We start from the raw sequence: 16,980 nt of genomic DNA, 5'->3' as shown, positions 1-16,980 counted from the left end.
TCCTACCCACATTGCTCATGTAATCCACCAACTATTTTAGGAACGCCTAGATTCTTAAAAATACAGAAATTAAAGTGATTTCCTGATCAACCCTTACAGAAAGACACAAGTTTAAACATGAAAGCAACTATGAATGCTTTGGAGAGAAAAAAATAGAATGTAATGTTAATAATCCCTGTAATGTTAATAAGCTAAATAACAGTTTCAAAGTTTAGTATCTTGATGCTTTACGGAGCTCCCATAAAATGGCTCTGAGCCTTCCCTTTCTAATGATTTTGCACACCCACGCAACTTGCTCTGTGGGGATGGAAGATAACAGGATTTAGATCCTTGACACACTGCAATTGATTTAACAATAAATATTGTCCATCCTAGTTTTGGGTTACTATAAGATGAAAGCAAAAATGTATATACTGATCTACTGGTTTTCTTTTAAAAAACATTCATCTGATGCTGAAGGCTAATTCTGTAAAGCTGAAACTTAAATCCCAGCAGAAACAGGTTCCCAGATATTAAAAACAAACAAACAAAAAAATCATAAAAGTATGTATAATGAAATCTTTAGGCATGTGACAAACTTTGTTTTATATATTATATGATTTCAGAACATCTGTCACACACACTCACAAACTTTCCTTAGAAGGAGAAGCAGAAGTTTAGATGATGATAAAGTTATGTTCTTACCACATTAGAAGGTTCCAATTTCTTCCTTCTAGCAAGGTCAGTGATATTATTGCCATTGTAGTTGATGCTCTCCATACAGCCTTTGAAATTTTTTTCTGCTGTTAGAACTTGGCTTCCCAGAAAAAGGCATGCCTCCAAAGGTTATCTTTGAATGTATCAGAAAATGAAAGACAGTTACTGGAGGACAAGGGCTTAGAATTTTTGCTTACTAGAAAAAGAAAGTATCAAACAAGTACTGGAAAAGTAGGAAAAAGTCTATGATGAAGTCATGACTGCAAATATTCTTGGTGGTAAATTGTATCTGTTATTAGGTTTTCCCAAATACAGAGAAAATATGTATCACAGTTACATATAGACTGTAACGAAGAGAAGGTCTCTAAAAGGAATGCAGTTTTAAATGCTTGGCAGAGCAAAATGTCAGTATTGTTAAGAAACAAGAATTTGTTGGCCAAAGAATGTGCTGTCTGTCTGATCTTGGAGAAGAAAAGTCTGCCTTTCTTTACAAACCTGAATGCAGAAAGTTTGAGAAGTAAAGGTGCCCAGTAAAACCTATTTCAATATGTAGACTGAAACAAACATTAAAATAAAAAAAAAAAATCTACTAAATCAAAAGGGAAGAAGGAAAGTGTTGCTTTATGTAGAACATCCATCAGTTTGGTAGAGTGTCAGAAGTGAGAAGTGGTTGGTGGCAAGTAAGGAAAATAATTCTTCTCTATTATGATGCTAAAACTAACTAAAAATTGATGATAAGAAAAGAGAAGCAACTGGCACCTATAGAGAGCTTCCCTGTTATAATATTAGCCTAGAACATGGCTTTGAGAGCACAGGGTTGTCAGCAAAAATGAGTCTGAGGGCAGGAGGGAAAACGTGAAAGAGCAAAAATGTTACAGCATTTACAAAAATACATTGTTGGGGAAAAATAATTCCCTCCTCCCCCTTCACCCCCCTTCCATATTATAGTATGTATATAGTTATCTTAATCAAAAAAGTAACCAAGGAACAAAGGCTATAAAATACAGGTGTTGTGCTGTTTCCTGTTCAATCATCCCTTCCCTAGGGAACAATCTAAATACTAAATACTATTACTAAAATTCTGAAAAATGAAAGTAGTATTTCTGACCCTTATTACTACTTGGGAGAAAAAGGAGATATCATATGAAGGACGTGGAATGGGAAACTCGAAGTTACTGTAGACAAATTGTTGGATAGCAAAAAATACAGTGAGTTGTGGCCAGTTTACCAGGCAAAACGTTTACATATTAAATTGCATGGACAAGACAGTGTTATACTACTTTGCATGCCCAGAATGGGAAAAAGCAGATTTCAATTCAAAACTTAAATATCAATAATAAATGGAGACAATTGTGAATTAATTTCTTTTTTATTTAGTTTAAAAACAAAAACAACAGCACAAAAATGTTTCTAAAAATCTGTTTTTACTCATGACTGGAAAATCCAAATGTGATTTCCATGCATCTCGTGGGCCTGAGATAAAGACAATTTAAAAGGAAAGAAAGAAAAAATAAAGGGGGGGGGGGGGGGATGCTATGATGGTAATGTTTAATATTCGTGTGGGGGGTGAAAGGTGTACTTGAGTTGCCTAAGCACAAGCTTCTACTGCTATTGGTGATACCTGGGGTAGTGTGCCTTAGTAACCTCTGCTTTCTGCTTGAGGAGGTATGCATCTCTATGAATTCTCTGCCATTTCTGCCAACACCATGGGAGTGCTGCAGATATCTGGGAGATATATGTATATAAGCTGCTCATTCAGTTTACGTGTTTGTCTTTTTCTTGGATGAGAAATAGTTGCTGTTTATTATTTCCTTAAATGCAACACAAGCATTTACTCATAATATCCAATCTGAGAACACCGTTCTTGTAACTGCTTATGAAAATCATAGATACAGAAATCAAAAGAAACTGTTTCAATCTGCTTGCATTTAAGGAAATAGGAAGTCTCTTTCCACCCTTGCGCATATTTAAGACTGTTTTCTGACAAACTGCTAGCTAAAGGCTTCAGTCTTTCGTTTTGTGCTTACTCCCTCAATGGAATAGCTGAGCTTTTGTAACTGTCCCTACTTTGAAGTTTTCTAGTGGATCCAGGTTGGTTTAAGTATCCTCTATTCCTCACTTCTTTCTTTTCTACCATTTTCTTCAAAAAGGAGCATGTTAAGAACATAAATTTCTATTCTGTTAAGAGTCTTCTCCTGCAGTTAGCTGGTTAGTAAATAATACTTTGCTTTCAGAAGATAGGAAATGGATTTGTGGTCATTCTAGATGTTTCTTATCAGGTAAACTCTCATATGTATGTGCTGGAGAAATTCTAATCAGTTCTTCAGTAAAGGTATTATGAAAGCTCAGACAGACTGTTCTGTCATTATTTACCAAGAGATCTGTCTCTTCCTAAAAATAAACAAGACTTTTTGAATTAGGATGTAATTTCCTTTTAAACTGAAAAATTGGAGAAAGACATTTTCTCAAGGGGGAACTGCAGTGGTTGGAAAGAATCTCTGCAAGTCATTGAGTCTAACAAAGCTGGTTCCCTACAGTAAGTTACAGGAAAACGTCCAGATGAGTTTTGAATATCTCCAGAGGAGACTCCACCACCTCTCTGGGCAGTCTGTTCCTGGGCACTGTCACCCTCACAGTAAAGAAGTTCTTCCTTGTGTTCAAATGGAACGTCATTTATTCCAGTTTGTGTCCCCTGCTCCTTGTTCTGTCATTGGGCTCCACAGGCAAGAGCCTGGCCCCATCTGCTTGACTCCCACCCTTTTGCTATTTATAAGCATTGATAAATACATGCCATAATTATTATAAACGTGGTTAACAAAAATAGTAGTTTCAGCTTAGTATTTTTCATGCTAAATCAGGTTCAAAACTAGAAGAATAAAAGTTTTTTTGTAAGAAACATAAACATCCATGTTGATTTCATAAGTGAAACTGATTCTGTTTTTGAAGAGCGGAAGAAATTTAAATAATTCATCTGAAAGCAAAGTTCACTTCTGTTTTTATATTCTCAGAAGTGAATCATCAGATTAAACTAGCATGCCACAGTTTAGTGGTAAACCTCTAACATTACCAAATCTACATATGTAGATTTTGCTTTAATGTCACAGGCAACAGAATGTAATCAACTAACAAACAAAACAAGCAAACAGAAAATTCACATCCAAATAAACCAGAAAGAGGAGTTTATAGACACTCTACAGAACTGTTGGCTGTGCTATGCTTTTCAAAAGCTGGAATTTGTCCTACAGACATCTCAGAAGTTGCACATCTGTCCAAGAAGAATCATTGCACTTTATTTCTACTGTACATGTTTATCTTATATCTTATTCTTCATTACTGTTATGTACTATGCAAAATACATAAAGAAAAAAAGCAGTAATCAAACTATACGTACTGTGAGCAGGGCTTTGTGAAGGCTGCAGTACTGTACAGAAGAAAGCCTTGAACAGATCTATCTCAAATTCAGGGTCATAATACATTTATTTCCTACCCACATTGCTCATGTAATCCACCAACTATTTTAGGAACGCCTAGATTCTTAAAAATACAGAAATTAAAGTGATTTCCTGATCAACCCTTACAGAAAGACACAAGTTTAAACATGAAAGCAACTATGAATGCTTTGGAGAGAAAAAAATAGAATGTAATGTTAATAATCCCTGTAATGTTAATAAGCTAAATAACAGTTTCAAAGTTTAGTATCTTGATGCTTTACGGAGCTCCCATAAAATGGCTCTGAGCCTTCCCTTTCTAATGATTTTGCACACCCACGCAACTTGCTCTGTGGGGATGGAAGATAACAGGATTTAGATCCTTGACACACTGCAATTGATTTAACAATAAATATTGTCCATCCTAGTTTTGGGTTACTATAAGATGAAAGCAAAAATGTATATACTGATCTACTGGTTTTCTTTTAAAAAACATTCATCTGATGCTGAAGGCTAATTCTGTAAAGCTGAAACTTAAATCCCAGCAGAAACAGGTTCCCAGATATTAAAAACAAACAAACAAAAAAATCATAAAAGTATGTATAATGAAATCTTTAGGCATGTGACAAACTTTGTTTTATATATTATATGATTTCAGAACATCTGTCACACACACTCACAAACTTTCCTTAGAAGGAGAAGCAGAAGTTTAGATGATGATAAAGTTATGTTCTTACCACATTAGAAGGTTCCAATTTCTTCCTTCTAGCAAGGTCAGTGATATTATTGCCATTGTAGTTGATGCTCTCCATACAGCCTTTGAAATTTTTTTCTGCTGTTAGAACTTGGCTTCCCAGAAAAAGGCATGCCTCCAAAGGTTATCTTTGAATGTATCAGAAAATGAAAGACAGTTACTGGAGGACAAGGGCTTAGAATTTTTGCTTACTAGAAAAAGAAAGTATCAAACAAGTACTGGAAAAGTAGGAAAAAGTCTATGATGAAGTCATGACTGCAAATATTCTTGGTGGTAAATTGTATCTGTTATTAGGTTTTCCCAAATACAGAGAAAATATGTATCACAGTTACATATAGACTGTAACGAAGAGAAGGTCTCTAAAAGGAATGCAGTTTTAAATGCTTGGCAGAGCAAAATGTCAGTATTGTTAAGAAACAAGAATTTGTTGGCCAAAGAATGTGCTGTCTGTCTGATCTTGGAGAAGAAAAGTCTGCCTTTCTTTACAAACCTGAATGCAGAAAGTTTGAGAAGTAAAGGTGCCCAGTAAAACCTATTTCAATATGTAGACTGAAACAAACATTAAAATAAAAAAAAAAAATCTACTAAATCAAAAGGGAAGAAGGAAAGTGTTGCTTTATGTAGAACATCCATCAGTTTGGTAGAGTGTCAGAAGTGAGAAGTGGTTGGTGGCAAGTAAGGAAAATAATTCTTCTCTATTATGATGCTAAAACTAACTAAAAATTGATGATAAGAAAAGAGAAGCAACTGGCACCTATAGAGAGCTTCCCTGTTATAATATTAGCCTAGAACATGGCTTTGAGAGCACAGGGTTGTCAGCAAAAATGAGTCTGAGGGCAGGAGGGAAAACGTGAAAGAGCAAAAATGTTACAGCATTTACAAAAATACATTGTTGGGGAAAAATAATTCCCTCCTCCCCCTTCACCCCCCTTCCATATTATAGTATGTATATAGTTATCTTAATCAAAAAAGTAACCAAGGAACAAAGGCTATAAAATACAGGTGTTGTGCTGTTTCCTGTTCAATCATCCCTTCCCTAGGGAACAATCTAAATACTAAATACTATTACTAAAATTCTGAAAAATGAAAGTAGTATTTCTGACCCTTATTACTACTTGGGAGAAAAAGGAGATAGCATATGAAGGACGTGGAATGGGAAACTCGAAGTTACTGTAGACAAATTGTTGGATAGCAAAAAATACAGTGAGTTGTGGCCAGTTTACCAGGCAAAACGTTTACTCTTTACATATTAAATTGCATGGACAAGACAGTGTTATACTACTTTGCATGCCCAGAATGGGAAAAAGCAGATTTCAATTCAAAACTTAAATATCAATAATAAATGGAGACAATTGTGAATTAATTTCTTTTTTATTTAGTTTAAAAACAAAAACAACAGCACAAAAATGTTTCTAAAAATCTGTTTTTACTCATGACTGGAAAATCCAAATGTGATTTCCATGCATCTCGTGGGCCTGAGATAAAGACAATTTAAAAGGAAAGAAAGAAAAAATAAAGGGGGGGGGGGGGGGATGCTATGATGGTAATGTTTAATATTCGTGTGGGGGGTGAAAGGTGTACTTGAGTTGCCTAAGCACAAGCTTCTACTGCTATTGGTGATACCTGGGGTAGTGTGCCTTAGTAACCTCTGCTTTCTGCTTGAGGAGGTATGCATCTCTATGAATTCTCTGCCATTTCTGCCAACACCATGGGAGTGCTGCAGATATCTGGGAGATATATGTATATAAGCTGCTCATTCAGTTTACGTGTTTGTCTTTTTCTTGGATGAGAAATAGTTGCTGTTTATTATTTCCTTAAATGCAACACAAGCATTTACTCATAATATCCAATCTGAGAACACCGTTCTTGTAACTGCTTATGAAAATCATAGATACAGAAATCAAAAGAAACTGTTTCAATCTGCTTGCATTTAAGGAAATAGGAAGTCTCTTTCCACCCTTGCGCATATTTAAGACTGTTTTCTGACAAACTGCTAGCTAAAGGCTTCAGTCTTTCTTTTTGTGCTTACTCCCTCAATGGAATAGCTGAGCTTTTGTAACTGTCCCTACTTTGAAGTTTTCTAGTGGATCCAGGTTGGTTTAAGTATCCTCTATTCCTCACTTCTTTCTTTTCTACCATTTTCTTCAAAAAGGAGCATGTTAAGAACATAAATTTCTATTCTGTTAAGAGTCTTCTCCTGCAGTTAGCTGGTTAGTAAATAATACTTTGCTTTCAGAAGATAGGAAATGGATTTGTGGTCATTCTAGATGTTTCTTATCAGGTAAACTCTCATATGTATGTGCTGGAGAAATTCTAATCAGTTCTTCAGTAAAGGTATTATGAAAGCTCAGACAGACTGTTCTGTCATTATTTACCAAGAGATCTGTCTCTTCCTAAAAATAAACAAGACTTTTTGAATTAGGATGTAATTTCCTTTTAAACTGAAAAATTGGAGAAAGACATTTTCTCAAGGGGGAACTGCAGTGGTTGGAAAGAATCTCTGCAAGTCATTGAGTCTAACAAAGCTGGTTCCCTACAGTAAGTTACAGGAAAACGTCCAGATGAGTTTTGAATATCTCCAGAGGAGACTCCACCACCTCTCTGGGCAGTCTGTTCCTGGGCACTGTCACCCTCACAGTAAAGAAGTTCTTCCTTGTGTTCAAATGGAACGTCATTTATTCCAGTTTGTGTCCCCTGCTCCTTGTTCTGTCATTGGGCTCCACAGGCAAGAGCCTGGCCCCATCTGCTTGACTCCCACCCTTTTGCTATTTATAAGCATTGATAAATACATGCCATAATTATTATAAACGTGGTTAACAAAAATAGTAGTTTCAGCTTAGTATTTTTCATGCTAAATCAGGTTCAAAACTAGAAGAATAAAAGTTTTTTTGTAAGAAACATAAACATCCATGTTGATTTCATAAGTGAAACTGATTCTGTTTTTGAAGAGCGGAAGAAATTTAAATAATTCATCTGAAAGCAAAGTTCACTTCTGTTTTTATATTCTCAGAAGTGAATCATCAGATTAAACTAGCATGCCACAGTTTAGTGGTAAACCTCTAACACTACCAAATATGTAGATTTTGCTTTAATGTCACAGGCAACAGAATGTAATCAACTAACAAACAAAACAAGCAAACAGAAAATTCACATCCAAATAAACCAGAAAGAGGAGTTTATAGACACTCTACAGAACTGTTAGCTGTGCTATGCTTTTCAAAAGCTGGAATTTGTCCTACAGACATCTCAGAAGTTGCACATCTGTCCAAGAAGAATCATTGCACTTTATTTCTACTGTACATGTTTATCTTATATCTTATTCTTCATTACTGTTATGTACTATGCAAAATACATAAAGAAAAAAAGCAGTAATCAAACTATACGTACTGTGAGCAGGGCTTTGTGAAGGCTGCAGTACTGTACAGAAGAAAGCCTTGAACAGATCTATCTCAAATTCAGGGTCATAATACATTTATTTCCTACCCACATTGCTCATGTAATCCACCAACTATTTTAGGAACGCCTAGATTCTTAAAAATACAGAAATTAAAGTGATTTCCTGATCAACCCTTACAGAAAGACACAAGTTTAAACATGAAAGCAACTATGAATGCTTTGGAGAGAAAAAAATAGAATGTAATGTTAATAATCCCTGTAATGTTAATAAGCTAAATAACAGTTTCAAAGTTTAGTATCTTGATGCTTTACGGAGCTCCCATAAAATGGCTCTGAGCCTTCCCTTTCTAATGATTTTGCACACCCACGCAACTTGCTCTGTGGGGATGGAAGATAACAGGATTTAGATCCTTGACACACTGCAATTGATTTAACAATAAATATTGTCCATCCTAGTTTTGGGTTACTATAAGATGAAAGCAAAAATGTATATACTGATCTACTGGTTTTCTTTTAAAAAACATTCATCTGATGCTGAAGGCTAATTCTGTAAAGCTGAAACTTAAATCCCAGCAGAAACAGGTTCCCAGATATTAAAAACAAACAAACAAAAAAATCATAAAAGTATGTATAATGAAATCTTTAGGCATGTGACAAACTTTGTTTTATATATTATATGATTTCAGAACATCTGTCACACACACTCACAAACTTTCCTTAGAAGGAGAAGCAGAAGTTTAGATGATGATAAAGTTATGTTCTTACCACATTAGAAGGTTCCAATTTCTTCCTTCTAGCAAGGTCAGTGATATTATTGCCATTGTAGTTGATGCTCTCCATACAGCCTTTGAAATTTTTTTCTGCTGTTAGAACTTGGCTTCCCAGAAAAAGGCATGCCTCCAAAGGTTATCTTTGAATGTATCAGAAAATGAAAGACAGTTACTGGAGGACAAGGGCTTAGAATTTTTGCTTACTAGAAAAAGAAAGTATCAAACAAGTACTGGAAAAGTAGGAAAAAGTCTATGATGAAGTCATGACTGCAAATATTTTTGGTGGTAAATTGTATCTGTTATTAGGTTTTCCCAAATACAGAGAAAATATGTATCACAGTTACATATAGACTGTAACGAAGAGAAGGTCTCTAAAAGGAATGCAGTTTTAAATGCTTGGCAGAGCAAAATGTCAGTATTGTTAAGAAACAAGAATTTGTTGGCCAAAGAATGTGCTGTCTGTCTGATCTTGGAGAAGAAAAGTCTGCCTTTCTTTACAAACCTGAATGCAGAAAGTTTGAGAAGTAAAGGTGCCCAGTAAAACCTATTTCAATATGTAGACTGAAACAAACATTAAAATAAATAAAAAAAAAATCTACTAAATCAAAAGGGAAGAAGGAAAGTGTTGCTTTATGTAGAACATCCATCAGTTTGGTAGAGTGTCAGAAGTGAGAAGTGGTTGGTGGCAAGTAAGGAAAATAATTCTTCTCTATTATGATGCTAAAACTAACTAAAAATTGATGATAAGAAAAGAGAAGCAACTGGCACCTATAGAGAGCTTCCCTGTTATAATATTAGCCTAGAACATGGCTTTGAGAGCACAGGGTTGTCAGCAAAAATGAGTCTGAGGGCAGGAGGGAAAACGTGAAAGAGCAAAAATGTTACAGCATTTACAAAAATACATTGTTGGGGAAAAATAATTCCCTCCTCCCCCTTCACCCCCCTTCCATATTATAGTATGTATATAGTTATCTTAATCAAAAAAGTAACCAAGGAACAAAGGCTATAAAATACAGGTGTTGTGCTGTTTCCTGTTCAATCATCCCTTCCCTAGGGAACAATCTAAATACTAAATACTATTACTAAAATTCTGAAAAATGAAAGTAGTATTTCTGACCCTTATTACTACTTGGGAGAAAAAGGAGATAGCATATGAAGGACGTGGAATGGGAAACTCGAAGTTACTGTAGACAAATTGTTGGATAGCAAAAAATACAGTGAGTTGTGGCCAGTTTACCAGGCAAAACGTTTACTCTTTACATATTAAATTGCATGGACAAGACAGTGTTATACTACTTTGCATGCCCAGAATGGGAAAAAGCAGATTTCAATTCAAAACTTAAATATCAATAATAAATGGAGACAATTGTGAATTAATTTCTTTTTTATTTAGTTTAAAAACAAAAACAACAGCACAAAAATGTTTCTAAAAATCTGTTTTTACTCATGACTGGAAAATCCAAATGTGATTTCCACGCATCTCGTGGGCCTGAGATAAAGACAATTTAAAAGGAAAGAAAGAAAAAATAAAGGGGGGGGGGGGATGCTATGATGGTAATGTTTAATATTCGTGTGGGGGGTGAAAGGTGTACTTGAGTTGCCTAAGCACAAGCTTCTACTGCTATTGGTGATACCTGGGGTAGTGTGCCTTAGTAACCTCTGCTTTCTGCTTGAGGAGGTATGCATCTCTATGAGTTCTCTGCCATTTCTGCCAACACCATGGGAGTGCTGCAGATATCTAGGGGATATATGTATATAAGCTGCTCATTCAGTTTACGTGTTTGTCTTTTTCTTGGATGAGAAATAGTTGCTGTTTATTATTTCCTTAAATGCAACACAAGCATTTACTCATAATATCCAATCTGAGAACACCGTTCTTGTAACTGCTTATGAAAATCATAGATACAGAAATCAAAAGAAACTGTTTCAATCTGCTTGCATTTAAGGAAATAGGAAGTCTCTTTCCACCCTTGCGCATATTTAAGACTGTTTTCTGACAAACTGCTAGCTAAAGGCTTCAGTCTTTCTTTTTGTGCTTACTCCCTCAATGGAATAGCTGAGCTTTTGTAACTGTCCCTACTTTGAAGTTTTCTAGTGGATCCAGGTTGGTTTAAGTATCCTTTTCTAGTGGATCCAGGTTGGTTTAAGTATCCTCTATTCCTCACTTCTTTCTTTTCTACCATTTTCTTCAAAAAGGAGCATGTTAAGAACATAAATTTCTATTCTGTTAAGAGTCTTCTCCTGCAGTTAGCTGGTTAGTAAATAATACTTTGCTTTCAGAAGATAGGAAATGGATTTGTGGTCATTCTAGATGTTTCTTATCAGGTAAACTCTCATATGTATGTGCTGGAGAAATTCTAATCAGTTCTTCAGTAAAGGTATTATGAAAGCTCAGACAGACTGTTCTGTCATTATTTACCAAGAGATCTGTCTCTTCCTAAAAATAAACAAGACTTTTTGAATTAGGATGTAATTTCCTTTTAAACTGAAAAATTGGAGAAAGACATTTTCTCAAGGGGGAACTGCAGTGGTTGGAAAGAATCTCTGCAAGTCATTGAGTCTAACAAAGCTGGTTCCCTACAGTAAGTTACAGGAAAACGTCCAGATGAGTTTTGAATATCTCCAGAGGAGACTCCACCACCTCTCTGGGCAGTCTGTTCCTGGGCACTGTCACCCTCACAGTAAAGAAGTTCTTCCTTGTGTTCAAATGGAACGTCATTTATTCCAGTTTGTGTCCCCTGCTCCTTGTTCTGTCATTGGGCTCCACAGGCAAGAGCCTGGCCCCATCTGCTTGACTCCCACCCTTTTGCTATTTATAAGCATTGATAAATACATGCCATAATTATTATAAACGTGGTTAACAAAAATAGTAGTTTCAGCTTAGTATTTTTCATGCTAAATCAGGTTCAAAACTAGAAGAATAAAATTTTTTTTAAGAAACATAAACATCCATGTTGATTTCATAAGTGAAACTGATTCTGTTTTTGAAGAGCGGAAGAAATTTAAATAATTCATCTGAAAGCAAAGTTCACTTCTGTTTTTATATTCTCAGAAGTGAATCATCAGATTAAACTAGCATGCCACAGTTTAGTGGTAAACCTCTAACACTACCAAATATGTAGATTTTGCTTTAATGTCACAGGCAACAGAATGTAATCAACTAACAAACAAAACAAGCAAACAGAAAATTCACATCCAAATAAACCAGAAAGAGGAGTTTATAGACACTCTACAGAACTGTTAGCTGTGCTATGCTTTTCAAAAGCTGGAATTTGTCCTACAGACATCTCAGAAGTTGCACATCTGTCCAAGAAGAATCATTGCACTTTATTTCTACTGTACATGTTTATCTTATATCTTATTCTTCATTACTGTTATGTACTATGCAAAATACATAAAGAAAAAAAGCAGTAATCAAACTATACGTACTGTGAGCAGGGCTTTGTGAAGGCTGCAGTACTGTACAGAAGAAAGCCTTGAACAGATCTATCTCAAATTCAGGGTCATAATACATTTATTTCCTACCCACATTGCTCATGTAATCCACCAACTATTTTAGGAACGCCTAGATTCTTAAAAATACAGAAATTAAAGTGATTTCCTGATCAACCCTTACAGAAAGACACAAGTTTAAACATGAAAGCAACTATGAATGCTTTGGAGAGAAAAAAATAGAATGTAATGTTAATAATCCCTGTAATGTTAATAAGCTAAATAACAGTTTCAAAGTTTAGTATCTTGATGCTTTACGGAGCTCCCATAAAATGGCTCTGAGCCTTCCCTTTCTAATGATTTTGCACACCCACGCAACTTGCTCTGTGGGGATGGAAGATAACAGGATTTAGATCCTTGACACACTGCAATTGATTTAACAATAAATATTGTCCATCCTAGTTTTGGGTTACTATAAGATGAAAGCAAAAATGTATATACTGATCTACTGGTTTTCTTTTAAAAAACATTCATCTGATGCTGAAGGCTAATTCTGTAAAGCTGAAACTTAAATCCCAGCAGAAACAGGTTCCCAGATATTAAAAACAAACAAACAAAAAAATCATAAAAGTATGTATAATGAAATCTTTAGGCATGTGACAAACTTTGTTTTATATATTATATGATTTCAGAACATCTGTCACACACACTCACAAACTTTCCTTAGAAGGAGAAGCAGAAGTTTAGATGATGATAAAGTTATGTTCTTACCACATTAGAAGGTTCCAATTTCTTCCTTCTAGCAAGGTCAGTGATATTATTGCCATTGTAGTTGATGCTCTCCATACAGCCTTTGAAATTTTTTTCTGCTGTTAGAACTTGGCTTCCCAGAAAAAGGCATGCCTCCAAAGGTTATCTTTGAATGTATCAGAAAATGAAAGACAGTTACTGGAGGACAAGGGCTTAGAATTTTTGCTTACTAGAAAAAGAAAGTATCAAACAAGTACTGGAAAAGTAGGAAAAAGTCTATGATGAAGTCATGACTGCAAATATTTTTGGTGGTAAATTGTATCTGTTATTAGGTTTTCCCAAATACAGAGAAAATATGTATCACAGTTACATATAGACTGTAACGAAGAGAAGGTCTCTAAAAGGAATGCAGTTTTAAATGCTTGGCAGAGCAAAATGTCAGTATTGTTAAGAAACAAGAATTTGTTGGCCAAAGAATGTGCTGTCTGTCTGATCTTGGAGAAGAAAAGTCTGCCTTTCTTTACAAACCTGAATGCAGAAAGTTTGAGAAGTAAAGGTGCCCAGTAAAACCTATTTCAATATGTAGACTGAAACAAACATTAAAATAAATAAAAAAAAAATCTACTAAATCAAAAGGGAAGAAGGAAAGTGTTGCTTTATGTAGAACATCCATCAGTTTGGTAGAGTGTCAGAAGTGAGAAGTGGTTGGTGGCAAGTAAGGAAAATAATTCTTCTCTATTATGATGCTAAAACTAACTAAAAATTGATGATAAGAAAAGAGAAGCAACTGGCACCTATAGAGAGCTTCCCTGTTATAATATTAGCCTAGAACATGGCTTTGAGAGCACAGGGTTGTCAGCAAAAATGAGTCTGAGGGCAGGAGGGAAAACGTGAAAGAGCAAAAATGTTACAGCATTTACAAAAATACATTGTTGGGGAAAAATAATTCCCTCCTCCCCCTTCACCCCCCTTCCATATTATAGTATGTATATAGTTATCTTAATCAAAAAAGTAACCAAGGAACAAAGGCTATAAAATACAGGTGTTGTGCTGTTTCCTGTTCAATCATCCCTTCCCTAGGGAACAATCTAAATACTAAATACTATTACTAAAATTCTGAAAAATGAAAGTAGTATTTCTGACCCTTATTACTACTTGGGAGAAAAAGGAGATATCATATGAAGGACGTGGAATGGGAAACTCGAAGTTACTGTAGACAAATTGTTGGATAGCAAAAAATACAGTGAGTTGTGGCCAGTTTACCAGGCAAAACGTTTACTCTTTACATATTAAATTGCATGGACAAGACAGTGTTATACTACTTTGCATGCCCAGAATGGGAAAAAGCAGATTTCAATTCAAAACTTAAATATCAATAATAAATGGAGACAATTGTGAATTAATTTCTTTTTTATTTAGTTTAAAAACAAAAACAACAGCACAAAAATGTTTCTAAAAATCTGTTTTTACTCATGACTGGAAAATCCAAATGTGATTTCCATGCATCTCGTGGGCCTGAGATAAAGACAATTTAAAAGGAAAGAAAGAAAAAATAAAGGGGGGGGGGGGGGGGGATGCTATGATGGTAATGTTTAATATTCGTGTGGGGGGTGAAAGGTGTACTTGAGTTGCCTAAGCACAAGCTTCTACTGCTATTGGTGATACCTGGGGTAGTGTGCCTTAGTAACCTCTGCTTTCTGCTTGAGGAGGTATGCATCTCTATGAGTTCTCTGCCATTTCTGCCAACACCATGGGAGTGCTGCAGATATCTAGGGGATATATGTATATAAGCTGCTCATTCAGTTTACGTGTTTGTCTTTTTCTTGGATGAGAAATAGTTGCTGTTTATTATTTCCTTAAATGCTACACAAGCATTTACTCATAATATCCAATCTGAGAACACCGTTCTTGTAACTGCTTATGAAAATCATAGATACAGAAATCAAAAGAAACTGTTTCAATCTGCTTGCATTTAAGGAAATAGGAAGTCTCTTTCCACCCTTGCGCATATTTAAGACTGTTTTCTGACAAACTGCTAGCTAAAGGCTTCAGTCTTTCTTTTTGTGCTTACTCCCTCAATGGAATAGCTGAGCTTTTGTAACTGTCCCTACTTTGAAGTTTTCTAGTGGATCCAGGTTGGTTTAAGTATCCTTTTCTAGTGGATCCAGGTTGGTTTAAGTATCCTCTATTCCTCACTTCTTTCTTTTCTACCATTTTCTTCAAAAAGGAGCATGTTAAGAACATAAATTTCTATTCTGTTAAGAGTCTTCTCCTGCAGTTAGCTGGTTAGTAAATAATACTTTGCTTTCAGAAGATAGGAAATGGATTTGTGGTCATTCTAGATGTTTCTTATCAGGTAAACTCTCATATGTATGTGCTGGAGAAATTCTAATCAGTTCTTCAGTAAAGGTATTATGAAAGCTCAGACAGACTGTTCTGTCATTATTTACCAAGAGATCTGTCTCTTCCTAAAAATAAACAAGACTTTTTGAATTAGGATGTAATTTCCTTTTAAACTGAAAAATTGGAGAAAGACATTTTCTCAAGGGGGAACTGCAGTGGTTGGAAAGAATCTCTGCAAGTCATTGAGTCTAACAAAGCTGGTTCCCTACAGTAAGTTACAGGAAAACGTCCAGATGAGTTTTGAATATCTCCAGAGGAGACTCCACCACCTCTCTGGGCAGTCTGTTCCTGGGCACTGTCACCCTCACAGTAAAGAAGTTCTTCCTTGTGTTCAAATGGAACGTCATTTATTCCAGTTTGTGTCCCCTGCTCCTTGTTCTGTCATTGGGCTCCACAGGCAAGAGCCTGGCCCCATCTGCTTGACTCCCACCCTTTTGCTATTTATAAGCATTGATAAATACATGCCATAATTATTATAAACGTGGTTAACAAAAATAGTAGTTTCAGCTTAGTATTTTTCATGCTAAATCAGGTTCAAAACTAGAAGAATAAAATTTTTTTTAAGAAACATAAACATCCATGTTGATTTCATAAGTGAAACTGATTCTGTTTTTGAAGAGCGGAAGAAATTTAAATAATTCATCTGAAAGCAAAGTTCACTTCTGTTTTTATATTCTCAGAAGTGAATCATCAGATTAAACTAGCATGCCACAGTTTAGTGGTAAACCTCTAACACTACCAAATATGTAGATTTTGCTTTAATGTCACAGGCAACAGAATGTAATCAACTAACAAACAAAACAAGCAAACAGAAAATTCACATCCAAATAAACCAGAAAGAGGAGTTTATAGACACTCTACAGAACTGTTAGCTGTGCTATGCTTTTCAAAAGCTGGAATTTGTCCTACAGACATCTCAGAAGTTGCACATCTGTCCAAGAAGAATCATTGCACTTTATTTCTACTGTACATGTTTATCTTATATCTTATTCTTCATTACTGTTATGTACTGTGCAAAATACATAAAGAAAAAAAGCAGTAATCAAACTATACGTACTGTGAGCAGGGCTTTGTGAAGGCTGCAGTACTGTACAGAAGAAAGCCTTGAACAGATCTATCTCAAATTCAGGGTCATAATACATTTATTTCCTACCCACATTGCTCATGTAATCCACCAACTATTTTAGGAACGCCTAGATTCTTAAAAATACAGAAATTAAAGTGATTTCCTGATCAACCCTTACAGAAAGACACAAGTTTAAACATGAAAGCAACTATGAATGCTTTGGAGAGAAAAAAATAGAATGTAATGTTAATAATCCCTGTAATGTTAATAAGCTAAATAACAGTT

Source organism: Phasianus colchicus, chromosome 5, assembly GCF_987193195.1.
Source record: "Phasianus colchicus chromosome 5, bPhaCol1.hap1.1, whole genome shotgun sequence".
In the NCBI taxonomy this organism is placed as follows: Eukaryota; Metazoa; Chordata; class Aves; order Galliformes; family Phasianidae; genus Phasianus; species Phasianus colchicus.
Note: the sequence above shows the minus strand (reverse complement) of the source record.